At 44.7% G+C, this 20,147-nt stretch overlaps 1 pseudogene; it reads left to right on the forward strand.

Annotated features, from left to right (window-relative positions):
• Window positions 1-10,452: 10,452 nt before the first annotated feature.
• On the forward strand, window positions 10,453-12,024 carry LOC147727666 (18S ribosomal RNA; annotated as a pseudogene).
• Window positions 12,025-20,147: the final 8,123 nt, after the last annotated feature.

Here is a 20,147-nt window from a genome sequence, read left to right on the forward strand (position 1 = left end):
CTTAACCCCTTCCATGCTGATGACGGCCCCCATCCGTCATGCATTACAGTGCTCGTGTGCTCATGACGGCTGGGGGCCGTCATAAAGCCATTGATTCTTTAATAAGCCTAGCACACGAGAAAAATCGGCCCAGCATGGAAGGGGTTAAAACAGTAACTCAATAACTTTTACGCACCATTGCCTTGCATTGATGCATGTGTGTGCTTTAAGCGCTGCACCCGAATCCCGCGAGCTTTTCCTGACTTCAGCATTGCTAGTCCAGACTGCTCTCAGCGATTCCCCAGGCCCTAGCCTGACCACTGTTCGATTAGTGATACTTATACCACTATTTTAGTATATGGTTTGAGTGGCCCCTGGGCCTCATCCATAATTGTGCAACTTTTATATGTTTAACTGTGCTTTTGTTTAAACGCTTGTGCTTCTAGACTCATAAAGAGTATAGAGGATTATTCTAGTAATAAATACATATATTTTTATAATATATAACTTGTGTGGTGTCCTTTCATTTGATATTACAGGATTGTGATTGGTAAAACAGCTTGATTAACACAACCTCTTGAGTTAAGACTTTAAGGCTGCTTAGTCCATGCTACCCTTAGGATAGCTTGTCTATATGGTTGACTTACAACCAGACACCATAAGGGATTGTTTGGACTGATACAAGGTGCCTCCAGAATTGGAGACATCATATATCAGGCCAACTTCTCACATAGAGCGTCATGCAAATCCATCAGGGAGTCAAAAATATTCATTTTCTGATAGTGAATGCTGTTTAATGATTTATTTGAAATTTTGCAAGCTGTTAGCAAGCTAAACACAAAGCAGGGATTTAAGATTTTAATAGTTATCAGAAGGGGGGTGAAGTTGAGGGGGTCAAATATTTGCTGGGAAATCTGGTACTATTTCAGAGATCTGTGTACAATTTGGCAAACACTTAGAATGTTTCACTTCTAATATGTTGAGTTTCATGCAGATCTATCAAGGAGGGCATTCTTAGGCACGATGGGCAAAAAGAGTTCATTTGGTAATAACTTTGGCACTCTTTGACAAATCTGCAAAAAAAAACTTGGAATTTAACTGTTCATTTGTTGTAATTAGTAGGTTACGTCCAGTACATGGATGCCAAGTTTTAATCAGATCTGACAAGGAAGAGTGGGCTAAAGTTAAAGAATAAAGTAAAAAGAGGGAGGTGTTAAAAATCTTAGATTTGCTTACAACTTTCACACACATCATTTGACAAACATGCACAAAAGTTAAGATACCAAAATTAGATCTAACTTGCAAACCGCATGCTATCCATGGTGGTATCCGAAGAGGTTGGTTGCCTGTATAAAGCACGGTTGCTCACAACTGAAAGGTATGTGCAGCAATGGCTTGCCCCAAGATGGGTTTGCACAGGGCTTTGCCTGTGACCAGGCCTTGCAGTCAAACCTCGAAGAAGAATGCTGAAGGCCATGCAGCACAAAGGATATCCTGAACAGGATACAACAGAGTTAACATTCATCACCACCCACCACATGCATCCACTCAATTATCAGTTAAACATTTTGACTTTTCCATCTAAGCAAAACCCTAGTTAATATGGAGTTATGATTAGCTTTCTTCCTAACACATTAGCGAGGGAGCTTTTTCCCTGTCGTTCATTGGAGATTCAGGAATCTGGGGAACAATTTCAGAAGCCACACACTCTAATTGGCTGGCCAGCACTAAAATGTTTCTTTTGTGGCTGCTATGACCAAATGCAGTGCAACGATGACTGTTTTTAGTAATATTAGGAAAAATAGAACTTAATGGGCAGGGTGAGCATATGCAGACCACCAGGACCATGTGGGGTGGACCCAACCGACTCCACCTGCCATCAAAATACATTTTTAAAAAGTGAATTTTGTTGCAATATTTGTGGATTTAGAAATAATGTTAGAAAAAATCAATTGGGGGTACCTCGCCAACAGATGATTAAAATGTGCATTGGGGGGTGCCTTACAAAAGGCTGTGTGCGGCTGAGGTCGGCGGCCCCGGGGTTGGCGCAGTGGAGCTTGTTTGCTTTTGATGGGTTGAATGCAGTGCCCGAGGCCAGCCCCCACTGCGCATGGCGAAGGCCATGAGCACCTAGGGGTTGTATGATTGAACAACTACTTCCTAAACCACAAATTCCTTAAGCACAAAGGCTAAACAACGAGCAATGCTAAACAACGACATTGATAACAACGAGTTCCTAAACCACGAAAATTATTAGTTTATAGAAACTAGATTCTAGTGACATACAGTTCTATGAAGTTTAGTTCTGTGCACTTTTTATGAACCCATTTGTGGATATCCATTCACATGCATGCTTTAATATTGTCCTGCATTTCAATACTCCCAACATCAATGTTGTTAAAATGGTTATATTCCACGCTATCATAATGATTTGTTTTAGTTTTGAATTGTAACTCACTTTCGCCATCTAGTGGCATGTCGACTGTTCTTGAGCTACATTTCATCGAACAGAAAAAAAAGATTTATCCACATTTTACTGAAATTTGAGATCGTAGATTAAGAACTGAGAACCTTGCTATTTATATAGTAAGAGTGTGTGTCTGTCAATTAAAAATTGAGGACCAAGCACGTTAGAGAAATGGGTTAAAAAAAAACAGTGACTGCCTAGAATATCTATGACTTTCTTATTAATCAACACTTCCAAATTGAATAAAGTTGCTTTGGTTTATTAACCGCTCTATTTTGCATAACATGTAATCGCTTTTCTACCCAAAATAATTATTTGATTTTCGCATTTAGGTAGAACAAAAGTTCATTTTCATAACGATTATTTTTTTCTGCGCGATATGACTCCATACTTTTCCGTGTAGTATGTCTTGTTTTACTCTGCTTTAAATTGTGCAGGGTTGTTTTCCCCGTTATCATTCTATTATTCATGGCAGATAATTAAGTGGTGCTGGTTGGTGAAAGCAAATTCCAACGGTCGATGAGGGGTGGAGGGCTGACAGCAGTGACGTGCCACGCATTGTACCAGGTGGCGAAGAGTGCGCCATGTCAGGCCTTGGCAGTCCTCTGCACTGCCAAAAGAATGATTCAAAGGGTCGATGAGGGGTGCGGGGGTGGAGAGGAGTGACGTGCCATGCATTTAGCAGTCTTCGGTGTTTGGGCTTTGTTGTTCAAGAAAAGTTGTGGTTTAGGAAAGTCGTTGTTCTGGCTTCGTTGTTCAGGTAAGTAGTGGTTAAAACGTCGTTGTTATGGATGTTTCCCACCATCTCCTTGGTGCATCATGGTGCAGAGGTGTGTGCTGTCTGGCATAGTATTTGTACTGGAAGCATACCTTTCCAGTACGAAATTCTATGCCTTGAATACATGCCAAAGTATCCCATGCATTGGATGTGTAACACACATGGAAAGCGCCGTCTTTTTAAAGAAATGAACATATTTCAACTTGTTTAGGCCTGCTACAAGTAGGCTTTAGATTTTGATGCAAATCAGACTTCACTTCACTACCTATGTATGTTTGTGCTGATCCACCTCAACAGCGCCCCCTTAACGCAAAGTGATGCAAAGCAGCCCAGAGCATTGTTTTACATGTGAAAAGGGCACCTTTATAGAGCAAAGCATTTTTTAAGCCACATGGTGGTGAATGCGATGAGCAGGTTTGCACTGCTCAAGAGGACAACTTCTTAGTGAATCCACAAATCCCTAACACATTCATGATTATACATTGAACAACATTGTACATTTTTTACACACATACACTTGTGTCGGGGTCAAGCCCCGCTTTCGGAGAATAGTCCAAGCCCTTTATGCCAACCCCACTGCACGGGGCCAGATCAATGCTGTTCTCTTCCATGCCTCTCCCATCAGCCAGATGGCTAGACATGGCTGTCCCCACTTCTTATTGTGCTAGTAATTGAGCTATTGGCGGACCTTATTAGTGATGCTCAGCTACGGCGATGAAGATGGGGTGAAGGTCACGAAGATCGAATAGCCTAATATGCAGACAACGTCCTTCTATATATTGCAGATCCTGCAACGAGCGGCCCTCATTGTCTTCACCTCCTTCAATGCTTCAAGGAGGCCTCAGAACTTCAGGTTCACCCATCCAAATCAGTGTTGGTGCCTCTGGCCCCGTCTCGTGATTTTTTTGATTGGCAGGATACCATTCCCGTCCACCATCTCAGTTTCATATACTTGGGTATTTAGCTGGGCTTACACCCTGAACTTGCCTAGTTCCTTAAACTCGAGCCCCTGACACGGTTACCTTTTGAAAATGGTCCTCTGCAATGTCAGGGCTCCACAATCTTCTTATTCCCAGAATTTCACAATGGCAATCCAAGATCCCCAGTGCAAGTTCACAGGTGTCAAATCAACCCTCTGGCAGCTCGGATTGTGTTACGGCATGCTCTAACTGGCCTGCCTTAGGGTGGATGTGGACGGAAAGTGCATCTTTGTATGATTGAACAACTACTTCCTAAACCACGAATTCCTTAAGCACAAAGGCTAAACAACGAGCAATGGCAAACAACGACATTGATAACAATGAGTTCCTAAACCACGAAAATTATTAGTTTATAGAAAATAGATTCTAGTGACATACAGTTCTATGAGGTTTAGTTCTGTGCACTTTTGATGAAACCCACTTGTGGATATCCATTCACATGCATGCTTTAATATTGTCTTGTATTTCAATACTCCCAACATCAATGTTGTTAAAATGGTTATATTCCACGCTATCATAATGATTTTTTAAAGTTTTGAATTGTAACTCACTTTCGCCATCTAGTGGCATTTCGACTGTTCTTGAGCTACATTTCATCTAACAGAAAAAAAAGATTTATCTACATTTTACTGAAATTTGAGATCGGAGATAAAGAACTGAGAACCTTGCTATTTATATAGTAAGAGTGTGTGTCTGTCAATTAAAAATTGAGCACCAAGCATGTTAAAGTAATGGGTTAAAAAAGACAGTGACTGACTAAAATATCTATGACTTTCTTATTAATCAAAACTTCCAAATTGAACAAAGTTGCTTTGGCTTATTAACTGTTTTATTTTGCATAACATGTAATCGCTTTTCTACACAAAATTATTATTTGATTTTCGCAGTAATGTAGAACAAAAGTTCTTTTTCATAACGATAATATTTTTCTGCGCGATATGACTCCATACTTTTCCGTGTAGTATGTCTTGTTTTACTCTGCTTTAAATTGTGCAGGGGTGTTTCCCCCCGTTTTCATTCTATTATGCATGGCAGATAATTAAGTGGTGCTGGTTGGTGAAAGCAAATTCCAACGGTCGATGAGGGGTGGAGGGCTGACAGCAGTGACGTGCCACGCATTGTACCAGGTGGCGAAGAGTGCGCCATGTCAGGCCTTGGCAGTCCTCTGCACTGCCAAAAGAATGATTCCAAGGGTCGATGAGGGGTGGGGGGTGGAGAGGAGTGACGTGCCATGCATTGTGCAGTCTTTGGTGTTTGGGCTTCGTTGTTGAAGAAAAGTCATGGTTTAGGAAAGTCGTTGTTCTGGCTTCGTTTTTCAGGTAAGTAGTGGTTAAAACGTCGTTGTTAAGGATGTTTCCCCCTGTGGACAACCTCACCTGCATCCATCCAAAGGTAACGTGTAGTAGAGGGAGGCCCACCAATGGGGGCTGGTGCAGTGGGAGATGAGGAGGTGCAAAGTGTTAGGCACAGGGCCTCATCATAAGCAAAACCATAACTTGCCCACATATTACAATGATTATGACCTCACAATATTTACAACAAGAAGTAATAGAACTCCACACTTGAAAAGACAGGACAGATCTATGTTCTCCTCCCAGACTGCACACTCATAAACTTACTATTAAAATGCAATTTGCGAACACTCAAAAAGTGTATACTTACACAATTGTGGAAGTTTACCTTTGTGAATCAGGCCCCATAGCTTTGAATTAGAGCAATACACAAACAAAGGAAGCATACTGTGTCAACAGTGATTCATAATATTAACCCCTTCTGTGCGGGGAACAATCAACGGACATCGCGTGCGCTACCTCGGCAGTGCTGCGCACGTCCGTTGAACGTTCCGGTCCCGCCCGCGCAATAGAACGTTCCGCACTGGGGCGGAACGTTCAGGCGCAGCAGAGGGGTTAATGGTAAGTAAATATGAAAGGAGGTGATGGTAGAAATGATTGCAATTTGTCTAACCACTAGTAAATGCTCGGGTAGCATCTCAACCCATTGTTCTTTTGCTCACTACGCCACCTCAGTTTGGACCCAGACATATGCAAATCAGTCTTAACACTGCTCCTCATGGGAATATTCCAGACCAATCTGCCAGGCCAGGTCATGCATGAACCAGAACACAAGCAACCCAGGATCAGTTTTGCCCTACAGCCGGGTATAGCTTGGTTCCAGTGAAACAGTGAGCATGGTATCCATGTCTGGGCACGTCTATAGTAAAACTAACTCAGGATACATAAAGAAGGTCATCTGGACTGTATCACCACTCTGAATCAACCTTGTAAGGATACTTAGCTCTGGAGGGGCTGTGAACGTTTTCAGAGATGGCCCTCACTGCCAGATACTATCTATAATGCAATAAAACAGCTAAAGCAGTGCTGCCCTCTTGGTCTTATATGTGTGCAAACCCCAGAAAGTGCTTGCTTTTACTCCAATTCCAGTCAGTATCTTTTCTGAGGCAGTTTCGAGTGTGGGTGGAAGAAGACTATTACGTATAACACTGAGTTAATGTGAGTAGGGTGCTTTGTTTCCAACCTGCCTCCACCATTTCCCACGAAACTCAGCTGGTCCCACCAATCACATTCATATAGTCCCTATAAACAGTTGACTGTTTACAAAATATTGATGACAGGTGAGTAGATCTCAGCCAACCTCCTTTCTATGCATATGGGCCAGGAAGGCCCGAGTCTTGATTCTGTATTTAACATAATCTGCTTGAGAGATCAAGTGGTAGAGAAAAGCACAAGGCACTGATTTGTCCCCTTTAGCCACTGTTTGGATCAAGTCCTTCTACTTAGTTTGTGACTGCTTGTCACCCTACATCAGTCTTACGAGAACCTGCCTGAGTTCACAGAAGAACTCTAGCGATATGCGGATAGGGAACAAATACAAGAGTCTGGGTAGGGCTACCATCTTGACAAGTGAGATACGGGCAAACATCCACAAGAGAGCTACAGCCAATGTTGAACTCACCCTTTTAGCTACTCCAATGTTTTGCCTCAGCAGTTCCACAGTGTCACTCATTACATGTATACCTATGTATTTCACCATGTCAGCTCTCCACCTCAATGAATGTTCCGCATTAAGTAGGGATGTACAATCCGTAAGTGGAAATATTTCTGACTTTTCCCTGTTAATTTGTAATGTATAGTAACAATGGGGTAACCCTGTGTAGATACCCAGTTAATTTGTAGGCTGAAGTAGCCACCAAATTTAGTAATATCTCTGATGATAGGGGCCTCATTAGTCTCTGGTCTTTGAAATTATAAAAAAATATATCATATGTATAAATGCAGATCAAAAAAGGACAACCCCTAATGTTATGTTAAATAATTTATAACGCGCACGTACACCGAAACGGTTTCTTGGCGCTCATGACAGACATAACAAACCAGGGCCAGGAGATCACACTGTTCCAGCTTTGAAAAGAAAAGTTTTTAAGGTTCTCCTAAATGACTCGTAGGTAGGGCAATGACGAAAAGAAGAGGGAAGGGAGTTCCAAAAGATGGGGCCGAGAGAAGAAAGGCGCAAGCCGCCATGCCGCTTCCGGCGGGAAGATGGAATGCAAAGAAGATTATCAGCAGATGATCTTAGATTACGGGTGGGAATATATCTCTTCAGTTTAGAAGACACAAATTCAGGGGCGCGATCGTGAAGAGATTTGAAGACGGTGCAACCAAGTTTAAATGAGCACCGTTGGGCCACTGGGAGCCAGTGAAGGTTCCTCAGAAGGGGAGAAACATGCTGGTGTTTAGGTTGGTGATACACCAAGCGGGCCGCCTGATTCTGGATTAACTGAAGTTTGTGGAGCTGATAAGCAGGAATCCCCACGTACAGGAGATTAGCAAAATCAATCCTGGAGATGACCAGAGCCAGTAAGACTAGAATGAGTGCCTCTCTGGTGAGAAAACGACAGATCTTACGGATCCTGCGCAGTTGAAAAAAACAGGATGATGTCACAGCCGAGATCTGGGGTTTCATGGATAAATCCTCAGAGATAATCACTCCAAGGCTTTTCACGGTCCTGACCGGGTTGGGAGGGATACCAAGGGAAGGAGGCCAATAAGTGTCGTTCCAGGGATTAGAAGGGCCACCCACCAGGACAAGTTCCGTTTTTGATGGATTCAGCTTGAGCTGGCTGTGAGCCATCCAATCTGAGATCATCAACATGGTGGTTTGAAACTTATAACGGGAAGAGGGTGAAGTGTCCAAGGGAAAGACCAACTGAAGGTCATCAGCATAATTGAAAATAGTTGCAGGGGAGTGACGAAGGGAGACCATAAGTGGTTGCATATATAAATTAAAAAGAAGGGGAGAAAGAGCAGAACCTTGGGGGACACCACAAGTGAGAGAGAGAAAGGGAGCAGTAAAAGTAGACAGGTGGACTGCCTGCGAGCGGCCTTGCAAGAAAGACCTCTAGAAAGACTAATATAGAGCCCCTCAGTGACGTTACTAGGGTTGGTGTCACCCAGTGCGGTAACTCATTGTATCACCCCCACAGCCCTCATGACTCAACCCATGGACCTCCTCCGAGTCCACCAGTGTGAAAGAGTTTGAAGCTTTATTGCTCTCATAGATCAGAAGGCGGGCTCACGCGCTGAGCAACTTTCAATAAACGGCTGATGGGAGGGACGCTCCCACATAATTATTATTAGTTTTTCATATCGCGGCCTACTCGGCGGTGATACTTCTCTCTGTTCCCAGCAAAGGGCCCCCTCTGCGCAGGCCTGCACCACCTGGAGTCCTGCGAGGCCTCCAGTCACCAGGAATGGCGCTGCCTTTGTGTTAATTGCTGGGCCCGTTCTGCCGGCTGAATGCTAATAGCACCGGGAGAGAAGGGACCGGTTTGTAGAGTGCCAGCCCAGGGACAGCTTTATGTGACATGCAGAGTTTCAATTTGTGCCCTCCCTTTCAGCTGCAGGAGAGAGAGTGCCGGGTGGTGCCAAGCGTTTAGCATATGCTGTCCTCGCGCTCAAAACAGGGACTCCGGAAATCCCAGAATGCAATGGGCCAAAGACGAAGAGCTGCAATAGCATTCTGTGCTGTTTCTCGAGGCCAGTTCTATCAATAGTTGTAAAGTTGAAAGTGAGGCTTTGAGGCCCCTGAGGACGCAGGAGGTGAGCCCAGAGTCCCTCCCCCAGGCCTTCCCTCATCCATGTGAGGGTAGGCCTGGGGGCAGTTCCACTGCACATGGCAATACTTTGCTTATGATCTGATCCTCGTTTGGTCATTCTCCAAGGCCACTGTGAGGGCACTGGCCAGTCCATCCTGGGCTATTGTCCACCCCACCCCTGCCTGGGGAGCTGATCCAGGACTTAAGTCTTCCTGGAGACCAGGCAGGAACCTGCAGTGAACATTCCAGGCATGGTGGTCTGCTGGGGATGGTCTAGCAGCACCATATTATGCTCAATTGGACATACTTGGTCCATTTAGGGATGCATTGCTTGGCCAGCCTCTACTATTGTTTTAAGAAAATAGCTTCCACTCTGCTGGGACCATCCCACTCAATTGCCACCTCCTCCATCTACCCCACGATGACCCCTCGCCGCACACCCCATTCACCCCTCACCCACCTCCCCTCCAAACCTATCCCCTACCCTCTGGTTGACTCACTCACTTAACACGTCACAAGCCTAGCGCCAATCCCCACTCTTAGACGCAGCATATGCCCCCCTTGTCGCCCTTGCAACACCTCACTCAACTACACCTCCCCGCCCGAACTCTCTCACTCAACCTTTCAGTACTGTTATTAATTGCACATCACAGGGGAAGCTGAAATTCCAGGAGCCTAGTCCCGACAGCTCGACGACTTCGGAGGGCTGGAAGAGGTCCCCCGCTACACGGCGGAGGAGGGCACTGGACATCGAATGCTGTCTCATACTATGTGACCTATTGTTCCACCTGTCTGTCTATGCTCCCCCAGGTACTTCTCTTGTAAAGCGCTCTGATATCCGCAAGGATCTTGTCCGCGCTATATAAAACTTTCTAAATAAAATAAAAATAAATAAATAAATGGTGTGCCTTTTGGGGAAGCCCACTGTTCCTCCCTGCCCAGTAGAGGGAACACCAGCTGCCTGGCAGCTTGCCCCCAAGTATAGTGACCAGAGTGGATTTGAATTGGAAGGTGGAATACCTGGGCAAGGCCTGGTAGCCCAAATCCATTATGCCACACCATTACTATTTCTCCACCCAACACATTTCTGCAGTAGCTTGGTACAAGCAAGCAACTCCTCTTCAACAAGTGCAGCTACCTGGTTGATTCTGCCACTAGCATGTGCTTGTCCAAAGGATTAAGCCATGCTTCAATAATTACAGTTAAACTGTGAATTGCTGATTACATCAGTTATGGTTTCTTTGATTGATACATCTGTTACCTGTATAACATTGGCAATTCGAGACCTAATGCATGCTAACTAGCACTTACTTCCTGGATGCATGCATTTATCAGATCAAGATAAATTTTGGCTTGTGCCACCATTTTAGTGACTCTTAAGAGCTTCAGGACAATTGCATGTCCCTGTACATTCAGATGTGTTCCTTATAAACTTTCATTTGGAGTTTTTGTGTCTACCATGGTGAAAACAGAAGCAGGAAATCAGGGTTTGATTCCTGAGAGAGTCCTGATAAGTGGCTGACACACCCAAGGAAAGAATCAGGTACGAAAATTACACACTCACGAAGTTAGTGATGAAAAATAACAATGCAAGACTATTTTTAAGCCCTGTAATTGGCGTGAGTACACTTTAAATTCTTTAACTGGCATCTATTGAGGGTCGAGTCTGATGCCAGCAGCAACTGTGATTTTAGCTCCAACAGCATATATTAAAGTCGCTTCAGTTAAATAGCTCATAGTTGGTTCTTGTGAGTGAGTTGGTGGTAGACTGCAAGGCGATCTACCACCTGTCTCAGCCCTTGACTCTCAGTGCCTCCTTGATGCTCTTAATTGTGTGTCCTGACTGATCTAAGCATTTGCTTTGAAAGAAATTAGAGTGTTCAAAGCAGGTTGGCCACCTGAATACTTCAGCTAGTAATGATGGAATAGGGCTTCAGTTCTATTTTTTTTACCTGAGTCCATGATTAATAGGGATGGGCAGGAGCATTCATATTGTGCTAATAGAGATAACATTCTTGGACCAGCACAAGACGAACCAAGGTGAAAGTTTTTGCCAATAATGTTTTCCTTAATCAAGAATGAAATATAGAGGTTTGAACATGATCAGATACCATTGTGGCCGACTAGCATTCCATCAGCATTATTCCCTTGAACTGACAATCAGCTACTGGGAAACCAAAGACTTTAGGTTCAGGGTGAGTATGTTTGCAAAGCTAACACTTTGAATTGATGATAAAGCACCACCAGGAGTGGAACTTGTGGCTTAGTTTGACTCAACACAAGAAACATATGATTCCTCACCCTGTCCAGACACGGCAAGTATTAACAGATTGATAGCTCTTTCTTGATTCTGTGGAGCATGACTGTGCTTAATTTGTGGAGTGATTTGTCTGGTAATTTTGAAAACGAGCGAGACTCCTCCATGCTAGCTAATTACACGATTGCCAGTGGTTTTCGTTCAAATGGCGTTCACCCACACAGGATCGAGCAATAACAGGTTTGTGATGCCCTTAGATGATGGGGCTCCAGAGGCACAATTCTGAAAAGATCAGTGTGGGTTTACCCTTCACCAATTTGTGACAGGGATTGGGAATTGTAATAATTTCTCATCAACGAGGAATTACCAGAAAGTGTGGGTCATAAGGTCACTTTGATGAAATTCATGCCCTTTGTTCACACCCATGGGCGCCGTGAACTCCCCTCTTTAGCAGCTACAACGGGGGTGAGATTCTTTGTGGGCCTCTTCTGTCTACAGCTCGGCAGACAAAACCTCATAGCACTTTTAGAAAATACCAGCATCAATCGTACAGCACTCATGAGCAAGAAAGAAAGATGGGTACATGGAAAAGGGAAAGGAAGAAAGGCATATTGAATGAAAGATAAGGGTGTAAGGAAGGGAAAAAAGGGTGATAGGGAGGATAGACGGATGAGTGGGTGGATGAATAAGTGGGTAGATGGAAAGTAGGGGAAAGAATGAGTGAATGGTTGCATGGATAAACAGGTAAAAGGAAGGCAGAGCAAAAGAGACATTAGAGAGCATGATTGCTGGATGGAGGGGTTGGATATATGAACGAATGGATATCTAGATAGATAGACTAAACAGACAGACAGACAGACAGACAGACAGACAGACAGACAGACAGACAGACAGACAGACAGACAGACAGACAGACAGACAGACAGACAGACAGACAGACAGACAGACAGACAGACAGACAGACAGACAGACAGACAGACATATAGATAGATAGATAGATAGATAGATAGATAGATAGATAGATAGATAGATAGATAGATAGATAGATAGATAGATAGATAGATAGATAGATAGATAGATAGATAGATAGATAGATAGATAGATAGATAGATAGATTAAAGTAAAAAGGTTGGATGTATGGGGATGGCTGTATGAATGGGTGTTTATATAGACCATGGATATGTGAACAGCAGCCGCGTGTCCATGCAGGCAACGGCAGTGGGGTGGTGGGACCAGGTAAAGGGGGATTTCGAGGGACGATGCAGAGGGAAAGTTAATTATTTATTTAATTTTCCCTTGGCATCATCCCTCAAAATCCCCCCTTACCCGGCCCCACCGCTGTTACCTGCACGGACCGCGGCTGGTGAACAGATGAATGGATGGAATGGATTTGGATGGAATGGGGAAATACTAAATAACAGATGAGAGAATAAATGGATTATGGAATGTAAAGGTGAAAGTGAATATCAGCATGTGTATGGGAGGGTGAAAGGATGAATGGATTTATGCTTGGATGCTTACTTGCTTTGGTTGAATGGTGCCATCAACGTTTTGGTACAAAGTGGGGGTGTATTTTAATTTTCTGACCACTTCCTTGTTCACACCACCCATCGCTACTAATGTTGAGATTGTTTATTGAGGCCCTCAAATGGCTCCACCGGCCATGGGCCGGCATTGAGAAGATGATCAAATTTGAGTTTCCATGAAAGTAAAAGTTGTAACAAGGTTTCTCTAGGTGAAGCATAATTAATGGGAAAGCAGTCCAAGTGTGGACGGTACCAGCTTGAACCTTGGCCACCACCCAGATGGAACCCCAGGCACGGGACTGGTACCTCCAGCCATGTGCATGTCAATTGTGGAAGGACAGGGTGAGGGTGGACTTTTCCTCCTACCAGTGATGACACAACTGATACATGTGATTGCTGGAGACAGACAGTACCTGGCCGATGTGGCCAGTAGTGGCTCAATGTGACAGAAAACCCACTGCGTATGGAACCCAGGAACACCAAGCAAAATCCTGAGGATGCATTGTCTCTCTGGGCTCAACCAAGGAGTGGGCCACCCTGCATAGGAGGGCAGCCTGGAATGGGAAAGAGATGGGTATCTGAGTGAACCCCTGGCTCTTCTCAGTGGTGGGGAGTTAACACTGGCTACTCAGGCTTGCATATCCCACCTCAGTGGTGGTTATGTAAGTTGTTTAGATGGGGCGGGATAACCTGCCTATTTTTCACCTGTGCTCCACCACCAGGCATACAGGGCCCAGCCTGGTGGCATGGCTCGGGGTTACCTCCTAGGTAGGGGACTCTAAACACTCAGAAGTAGAACAATGGCTCCTGACAACCACATTGGGTGGTTGATAGTTGAGTTGCACATGGGGTGCTCATCTATCATTGTAAGGTACCAGTTTGATAAGTCCGATGTGGCTAGGCTTGGGTTAAAGACTCATATTGACCAGGTGGGCGAGTGGTGGAACTGTCTGCCTCTGCTTATGTGTGTGCTGCTTACCTGTCTAGTACTGAAGGATGGGACTCCTGGGTAGTGTGCCTGGAAATATTTTGATTGCTTGAGGATAACTACTATATGGATCGGGTGATCCATGTTTTCTCGATGCACGCCAGGCTCATAGTCTTCCTTCTGACTCTCCTGCTTCCATACCTGGGCAGATGTCATAAACGTTGCCTGTGACTCTCGTTTGTGGATGGCATGGCTCACATGTCAATTTAGAATGTAGTTAACTGCAAGAATTAGCGTGTATTACAGGGCACATTGATCATCAATGTGTATTACAGGACAACAAATGAAGCCTGTGACCTGCTTTTTTCCAGGTTGCACGCATGTTTGAGGGTTGCTTCAACATCAAATGGCCTGGAACACTCCCAAGGGCATGGAAGGGGCTGTCACATGAGACTCTGCTTCCTTCACTTTCCCAAGACCTTACCCTGATCGCCTGTCACAGGACCCACCCCCTGATCTTGGAGTGGTTAACCTGGCCTCCCCACGGGTAGCAGGTGTCTAGACTGCTCTAGAGTTTAAAAACCCTTGCACCCTTCTGCATGCCACACAGGGCTGTCTGCTGTGTCCTATGGCTACATTTGCTTACCAGCCAGCTGCTGTCCCTGGCCTCTGATGAGTGAAAGGGTGTGCTGCTAGCCAGCCCTGTGTTAAAGATGCCTACTACCTCTGTGGGAGGCTCCCGTGCCCAAGGAGTTGGAGTGGCTCCCCAAGATTCAGCGTCCAACTACTACCTCAAATCATCCATCGTAACAAAGCCAAGCCAAGCTTTTGCCAGTGTTCCCCTGCTGCTGCTGGTGGGATGCGTGAGGCAGGGGACCAGAAGGGGTGCTGCCTCCCCATGCTGCGAAATGCTTGGTCTTCTGGCCCTGCGCTGCTGGGTACAGGGCAGAGGACAACCTTCCGAATCCTTACAGGTCAGCAAAGCAAGCAGCAGGTGCCAGTAGGGATGCCTGGAAGCAAGCCATTTGCTTCAGGCAGGGCCTTATGGGCATCAGTTTTTGATTACTGTCTCCAATGTGCCTAGCCAGTATGGTCTGAACTATGGTCAGTGTCCTTCCTGGGCCATCTGAACAGTGGTTGGACTGGGTCACCTGGTCAGTAGCTGGATTGGTAATCGTGTTGGTGGCCTGGCCTGGCCCACGCCATCTGGTCAGTGGCTGGGGGACCAGATGGATGGACAGTCAGCTGACACAGCTATCTGCAACTTTTGCCTTCTCCTGGGTTCCATAAGCCCCTGCTTTGGGGGGACTAAATAGTTGCAGGTATAAGTCGGAGAGGCATAAAACTACCTCACCTAACCACAGTTGAGTTCCACGAAGGTGGGTGTCACTCTTAGAAGACCAGCGCCAAATAACTTGGTTGACAGCAATAAGCCAGGTAGAGTGTGTGATCTTCCCTACCCATGGTAGGTTGACTTCGGACCAGAGAGATGTCTAGGGCTTCTCTCGGCTGACCAGCTCCAAGAATTGCCTGCAAGTGTTAGAATGAGGCCAGTACTCATGTCTGAAGGTAGACAGGCACTAAGGCATTGATTAGAGCATGTTTTCCTCTGAGGGCGGGGTGGCATCATAAGAAAGAGGAGTCTACAGCATCTCCAGGCTGACCAACTTGAAGAATTGAATAGTCAAAGGTGGGTAAAGCCATGTCTTTTGCCTGGGATGCCTGTTTCCCACAGGTGAGGGCACTAGGCACTGACCAAAACCATTGTCCTTTTCTAGGGTAGGGTGTCACAGGACTGAAAAGGAGTCTGAACTTTTCCAATAATCCTCAGTGAGAGGTGGGTACAGTCATAACGTTTTTCTGGGGACCCCAGTCCCTACAGACCAGGGATCCATCCGGCAGGCAGGGACATAGTACTTACCTAGGGCAGCATGGCGTTAGACCATGGAGGAGTCTTTAGCTCCGCAGGACAGGGCTCCAGGCATTGGAATGTACTACTGCCCCTATCCAGGGAAGAATAAGATCAGACCAGGGGGAGTCTTGTTTGGGAGCAGTTTAAATAGCATTTGAGCTTATGATCGGTGGGTGCATAAAAGACCCAAATCTTAACGTCCCTTTTGGCATTGCTTAAGGATAACTATATCCCTACTGTGAAACATATTACTGTAATACAATTCTGCATCAGGAGACCACCCTGGAAAGTTGTTTGCAAGAATACCATATCATGCAAATGAATTACGACGTGCAACAGTTTTAAATTCCTTCAGACATATAAGGGTATTTTGGTGTGTGAAACATTTGGTTACAAAACTATAGTTGCAAGCAACACAATAACCACATTTGAACTGTCCTTTGATGGGCATCATACCCCCCTGTGTGGGTCATCGTTCGTAAATTATGCAGACAATGCTCAGTTAATAATATCCCTAAACAAATCTGACCCTAATCAACTAAATAACCTCCACTGCTGGTTGAAAGAGCTGACCCAATGGTTGGATGATAATACGCTAAAATGTATTCGAGATAAGACCAATTTCTTGTGCTGCTCACCAGCAAACATACAACAGCAAATCCCTGCAATCTTGTGGCAGTGGGCGAATAACACAGATTCAAACATTGCAAATCTAGTACGTATCCAGGGAATCCAAATTGACAATACACTTTCACTGGAAACCCATATCAACGAAACAGTAGCAACTGTCACAGACTTCTCAGAAACGTGAGGAAAATAGTCCCATTGCTCCCTCAGCCCTATAGGAACCTTGTGGTATTGGCTTAAAATTGGAAGCAGACTGGACTACTGTAAGTCTTTGCTACTAGGCAGCCCTGAATATCTCTTAAAACGGGTCCAGAGGATCCAGGGGTCCGATTCACAAAAGGAAGCTGAGCCAAAATCCTAACTTTACGACTTTCGGTATTCACAAAAGGCATTTAGGACTAGTAAAATAAGGATTCTAGCGTAGGATTAGCAGCTTTGGGGTCTGTCTGGATAGATGGTGTGGCTCTTTTTAGGGGAGAGATACGCCACGTGTACCATATAGTATTGGGTCAACTTAAACCTCGCACTAAGCAACACCATGCACACTACTGCATGTATTTTAAGCCAGTCTCAGGCGTAAGGGGGTCTTCGCACACATGCTAGCAAGTGTCCTCTATTTAGGTCTCGACTAAGCCATCCCTTTAGGGATGCTTGGCGAGATTAAAGTAAGGGCTTTCAAAAGTGCACCCAAAGGGGGATTGTCTACAGTGCAAACCCTGACCGGACTCATTTGATGTTTCCTGACGCGAGATTTAAAAAATTTTCGAGTGATTTGAAAAGCGACTTTAATTGGATTAACCGCCAGAAACGGTTGTCCACATCTCTGTACTTACGAGTGTATCCTAGGCACAATTGATTCATTTCTTTGCCTGATCTCTACGCCACAATTGAAGGTGCTGTTGCCGTCTTCAATTTCAAACTGACGTGCTCTTGATTTTAAAAAGGGTCATCAATTGTATATACCATTAATTTTGTCCTGATGATGGTCTTAGGAAAACCTCAAAAAAGACCGAAACGTCGACTTGTTCAGTCCAACTCTGCACATTTTGTTTCATGTCATCCTTTGATTTTCTTCTGATTTTTAGTTGAAGTCAATGAATTACTGTGCTTAAGCAGTCTGGACTCAATATTTGGATATGCCAAAGGAAAAATAACTAATACCTTGAATATCCAAGTTATATCTATGTATGTACCCTATCCCATGTGAATACTCACCCCTTTTGTATAGAAATATATTTTTTTGCCTTGAACTTAAATAATAACTTTCAGACAACAAAAAATCCTGGTTTCTTGTATTTTTATTAATCATTTATTGTACATATGATGTTAGTGTGGTAACATCTCTTGTTCCTTTGCTTAGGAACTCTTTCTTTTGGGTTAAATAGAACAGCCACTGATTAATCTCAGGCTTAGGTACTTTGATTGTTCTGAAACATGTCCTAACAGTGCTGAAAAATTATTGAACAAATAAAACCCCTTGCTGGCCATTTCCTATTATAAAAAACTCTGCCCGAGCCCGCAAGGGTATATTGGGTTGCTCACTTCCCTATTCATTATACAGTGCATGTGACCTGGGCGCATGCACATGTGAGCCTCGGCATCAGACTTCAAAGGAATCTGCTCCCCCGCCTCCCGCATCAGACTTCAAAGGAATCCACTCCCCCGCCACCGCCACACAATGCCGAGAGCTTGTTGAGATTAGTGGTCTCTGACGCTCTCCCTCTCTCTTTCCAGCCCTACAGCTCTGATTCATTATCACTTTTTCTATCTGCCCCTCTCCACGGGTCCTCCAGCACGCCTGAACTCACAGGCTTAGACCTGCAAACGTGCAGACCAGTTTCAGATGCTGTGTGTGCAAGTTATTCGCTCCAAGTAAAGACTGATATTCCTTATTTAGAAACAGAAATTTTAAAATTACGTTTACATTTATGCCTGTGCTTCGCGCAAAACTGTTTTTTTCTTTAAATCGCTAAAAACTAAATTTCTCTGGCAATAAGCAAACTGGAGCTATAGTGTAAATATGTGTGTGATACAAGCTATTACAAGATTCTGTGTTACATTAACTAGCTCAGTAAAGGTAGATAACACAATTAACTGTTATTTACATTAGTGTCATTTTTTCTTTATTTTCGCACAATGAACTACTCTCATATTGCCAGAATTATGCCTGCTTTCTTTAAACTGGACTGTCTGCTTGCTTTAACCGGGACATGTCTGCTTGCTTGTTTCTACATTAACTTGTAAGCAGTGTAGGCAATAAACTAGTTGCTTATTTGGTGTAACTTTAATAAATGAGTACGGGCCATATGTAGGTAAATTGCAAATACCGACTCCATAATACCGAATCATACCGAATCGGTATTAAGAATGAGGTAAACGTGATGTAGGTAAAAATTTGTTAAACATTACCGATTCGTTGCAAATCGGTATTAAATACCGATTGTGAACAGATCGGTAATAAAAATACATACCGAAAGGCTATTACCGATTCGGTGTTACCGAATCCACACCCAAAATCGGAAATACCGAATCGGTAATTTAAAAAACAGCGTTTTGGTGAATCAGCCAATCCTGATACACCCATTTACTTCCCAAACAGGAATTTGCCACACCCAGCCAGGTGCACAGGGCCTGGAGCTCACTGTGAGGCAGGCAGGCAGGCAGGAGAGCTGAGGAGCCAGCAGCAACACAGCCAAGAAAAAAAAATAGTAAACCACTGAACAAGCATTGAAATGGCAAGCCAGGACAAGGAGAAGGAGGGAGGTGAAAGAAAAAGAAAACTCAAGTTCCGCGACAAGGAGCTTGAGATCCTGATCCAGGATGTCACCCAAGAGTACCACAAGCTGTTTGGAGCCCAGTCCCACCAAGTGCCAGACGCACAGAAGAGGCAAATATGGAGTGGCATTCGGGACAAGATCAATGCCATAGGTGTGACCCTGCGCACCATAGAGGACATCAGAAAGAGGTGGTACGACCTCAGAAAAACAGCAAAACAGAGGATGGCAGAGAGACATAGGCTGGCAGGAAAAACTGGAGGAGGAGAAAATCGAGCCCCAGTACCAACACCACTGGAACAGATGGTGGAGTCCACCATCCAGCGGGAGAGTGTGAGTGGCATAGGAGACGCGGACAGCTCCGCCAGAGCAGCTAGGAAACAAGGTAAGAAGCATGCCCAGCATGCTGCCCTACCCCCTCCCCAACCCCAACCCCCATAGTGGTAAAAGTGCTTCCAATCCACACTATGTCTTAGTGCTTACCTGCAATGCATTCTGGGTGATGTAGTCAGTGTGAAATCATGATCAGGACTGTCAGGGCAGCTAACAAAATAGCATGGTAATAGAATTGGATAGGTCAGGATAACCACTGTGCACTGTTGGCATGTACTTTAATGCAATGGCATTGCAGACAGAGCATTGAGAATATTTACATTTGTGTCATTTCAGGCGAGTCATCTCGCAGTGCAGCTGAGGGCAGCAGAGGCAGGTCAGCCAGGCCAGAGGGGAGTGAACAGGATGAAGACAACATGCCTGCAGGGAACACCAGCTCTGCGCCATCGCAGCCAGCCAATCCTCCACCACAG

Source organism: Lissotriton vulgaris, chromosome 3_1, assembly GCF_964263255.1.
Source record: "Lissotriton vulgaris chromosome 3_1, aLisVul1.2, whole genome shotgun sequence".
NCBI classification, from domain to species: domain Eukaryota; kingdom Metazoa; phylum Chordata; class Amphibia; order Caudata; family Salamandridae; genus Lissotriton; species Lissotriton vulgaris.